The sequence below is a fragment of the Perna viridis genome, chromosome 1, assembly GCF_037379345.1.
Source record: "Perna viridis isolate PV_CMFRI_1.1 ecotype Kerala chromosome 1, ASM3737934v1, whole genome shotgun sequence".
NCBI lineage: Eukaryota > Metazoa > Mollusca > Bivalvia > Mytilida > Mytilidae > Perna > Perna viridis.
The window spans coordinates 16239340-16243662 of record NC_142445.1 but is presented as its reverse complement, the minus strand read 5'-3'; positions in this window follow the sequence as shown (position 1 = coordinate 16243662).

The window sequence follows — 4323 nt, the reverse complement described above, 5'->3', positions numbered from 1 at the left end:
ATAAAAATAAATCAAATATTACCCAATATTTTACATTAACTCATGCATTTTATTTAAAGAAATTGGTCTAGTTGCCCTATACTTGATCGTCCGTCAGACTGTACGGAAACCATCAAGCCTCTAAATTCAATAGTAGATAATTTTGTAAACATAATTGGTATTCATAAGATTTTGCTACTTCGGAATATTTTCTCCAAACATGGCACGTGCAGATGTATAACATGACTTCTTTTGAAGCATTATCCAAAGTGTCACAGTTGTATTTGTTATGGTATTAAACAAATCCAAAACTAATAATTTTGACCAGAACCCTTAATAAGACCATCATAAGATGAGAAAGGGGCGAAGAGTAACAATTGCCAATTTCAATTTTTAATACTATGTACGAAAAAAGTGTTCTTTTCAGAAATTTTTGTGCAAATTATCTTGGTTCAGCATATTTATATCTGATGCTCCATTAAATCCAATGTATAAACTATCATAAAAAGTCCAACTCGGAAAAAGTGGGAGCACTTTCAGCAAGCAAAATGAGAGTGATCCTTTATTATTTTTTTTCCTAAACCATAACGAACAACTGTTAAATACAAATTTGTACAAAAATAAGATAAACATTATAAGAAAATGAATACAAGGTATGTATTATAATTAAAAAAAAAACCCATCGATTTGTATTATAGTGACTTGTCGTCGTCTTATCAGGGCATGTATGCATTTACATATCATATCATTGGATGAAATCTAAATATCTATGGATTAGTCAAGTTTTATATTGATGTTTAGTCTTACAATATTTATATGTTTTGCTCATACTTTGAAAATTCTGGCGTCTCGCTTATATCAGCAACTGTATCGTCTACATTAGACGAAATCCTTTGCAAACAACACTTTCTGAATTGTTAGCAGTTTTATTTGTGGAGCCGACAACGTCATGCCCATAGATCACTTACAGAGAAGTAATGTGACGTTCAACAGCTCAAAAATAGTTTCTATAGATTCTATTCTGCTAAGTTCGTGTTATGAATAGGGAATGCAAAATCACCTTAATACACACATTCTCATTTAGCGATTTTTTAATTTTCTTCATGCTTTACATGTTGTTTCCAAAAGATTTAGGAGATAACACCGACACTAAACATGGGCAGATTGTCAACTGATACTAGCGACATTGTAAATGTTTTTTTTTATTTTTCTCAGATTAACCATACGCTTTCAGATGTGCTTTCAAAACCACGGGTGGAAATGCACTATTCCACATTTGAGTAATCAGCCAATAACCGATGAAAATAAACTTGAATGAAGTTTGGGGAAGGGACAAAAGAATTTCTATATTTGCTTGAAACTACGGAATAAAAGAAATACTTAATCTTATCGTGTGAGTTTTGAATTATAGCGATAATGGTATTGAGACCTAATATTTAAAAACACTTTATTAAATACCCACCATTTACTGGTCTTTCCATAAAACACATCTCTATTGTTGTTGTCACAGAAACGCAGTTACTTTTCATAACATCCCGTAACAAGGTTCACTACAACACATTGAAACACACACGACCAATATCTATTCTAAAGGCTTGCGGCAGATTGCACTACAGACTACGATGTCTTTCTCATATCTCTACAAATATACGACTTGTGACTTCTGTTATACGATGATTCGGCAGGGACATTTTTTTCAAGACAACTAAACAAGAAAGGGATGTGTTTTGTTTATATAACAGTGCATTTTCTTCTATAGCAAATTTCCATTATGACTTTGCAGATAGGCGATCATGGCTGATTGATACCAGAACAATTCTAGATAGCATTGACCTTTGGTACCATACTTCCTATATACGTTTGTATACTAAAACAAAAATGAACAAATACATATGCAATCATATTTAATATTTTCATGATACTAAAGATTCATAGGTACAGTAAAACTAAGCTGAAAAAAAACACACGAATATTCAAAAATCTTATTTTTAATTTATCGGTTGTATTGTATGTCACAGAGATAATTTCATCTTTTCTCTTCTTCAATATAATGAAGCAGCTTGGGTCCATATTGTCATATATTCCTTATATTTTATATATTTTAACAGAATATATATATTTAAATATTTATTTATTTATTTATTTATTTATTTATTTATTTATTTTAGCTTTAGGTAACTTTCCCCAAAATTTCTTCTTGTATTACGTAGAACAACTAATTTGGAAATACTATAAAAGTAAAAACTTCATACCATGTATTCCCTTAACACGATTTTACTACGTATACAATGATATTAAAGTCACAAATTAACCAAAATCCCCCACCCACAAAATGGGAACATTTAAACAATAAAGAAAAATTATGGAGAAGAAAGAAGAAACTTTTAGCAAAGGAGGTTAAATCCTGCCAATGAATTTGGTTCATGCTTGCACTTTTAGATGGTTTGGGTTTCTTATCTACTAATGTTTTACGGTCTTCAATTTATTAATAATTCTGCTAACGGGGACCTGATGGTCGAAACTTTTGGAACATTAAATTTACCTTTAAACCAACTTCATGTTTTGTGTTATTTACTTTTCAAATGTGGACATACTTTTTCTTCCTGTGTTTATGTGTAGGTAGTTTGCTATATCCACATTGCAACTGTTTTTTTATTTAAATTCTAAGAATAGTTTAACTAATTACATAAAAAAACAAATGTTTTTTTTTTTCACTTTATCATCCACAAATCTTCAACAATGAAAGTTCTTTAAATGTTAATATAAAACATTCTCACTGTTCTCATTCAAGTCTTATATATATTAACTGGAAATATTCCTATAATGATTCAAACATGTAATTCAATGACCTACTTATAAACCCGCCAATTACAAAAAGTTACAAACAGCAGCAGTTGCATAGTCGTGTTTTTTTTTCTGCTGGGATCTGACCTTGACCTTTCCACTTAAAGCTGTTGTGACATAAATTTACCATTTCTAACGGAAATGCTTGTACCAAGTCAAGATCATTGCGGTGGTTTCCAACTTTCCCTTTTGTAGCCTGATATTGTCACTTTTTATACAGAATTTCCTTTGGCTACTGCCTAGAGAGTTGATCAATTCGGTAATGTTGTTATTATCCATACCCGTATATCTAAAGCTGTGTTGCTTTATGAAACCAATATGTACGTACAATTATAATCTCACACTTTATAAGACAACGAAGAATTCATAATGGAGAATTCTCATTCTGAATAATAGATATTTCATAGGAATAAACAAGTACTATATCGCTGAATGCTTAGGTTTGTTTAGACGAAATCATGATTGAAATATTTATAAAGTATAACGTATCTCGGGCTTTCAAATAGACCAAACAATATCCGTAATGAAAAATGCCAAGCTTAACTTTTCACGGAAATGTTTTATAATGAATGGAATAAGCATCCTTATTGGGAACAAAGTATTCCATATACAGTAACGAGTTCTGTTTCAATCTACCCACTCACATCTGATTATGGTAAAAAAAAATCTGTTACATAACAATATTTTTTATCAACCGAGCAACAAGCCAGACGTCCAAAGCAGAAAGTAATTGTCAAATTACACTCTAATCAATCCATTAAATTCCAATCTTTTTCCATCGTTTCCTACCTGCTTACCACCTATAATTAAAGTTTTACACCACAACCTTGTTAACAGCTGATAAAGATCTTCTAAACTTTCAGTACTTCTAGTGACGCTTTCATACTGGTAACAATGTGCAAGTCGTATCTTTTTTTACAATTTTTCAAAAACTACACAAAAAATTCTGCGTTTATGATTTTCCAATAGTTACATGATTCAAACTTTTGTCCGATAATAAACTTTTTTATTTCTTATCATTATTATGTAAGCTTTCTTATATTTTTCATTAATGAGACTGCACGATTCACAAGCTGTAGGAAGTGAACGTTAAGTGACAGATCTTGGAGTTTAATCAGTTAGAAATAATGTGGATATACCCATACTATGTAGGACAATAGACCAAAAACATTTTATACAGAAAGTCTGAGACAGTTGTCATTTGTTATTACACAGTAAACGTAATAATGTTGTATTGTGTATCGCTCAGGAAAACGTTACAAATCCCTTATTCTAAAGAAGAAACCTCGTCGATATCAGTCTAATCGACTATTTGTTGCTACTTAACTTTAAAAAGAGCACAGTCGTTGTTGATTCAACAATCGTAATAAAAATGTGCATTGCTTTTCAAGCACCATGTAGTATGACCTTAAGATCACGGGTCAATTGTTCTTTATCGAATCTGACAGCGAATTAATATCACTTATTTCGATTGGTCGGTAGCTTGTTTGTAGTCAGTTA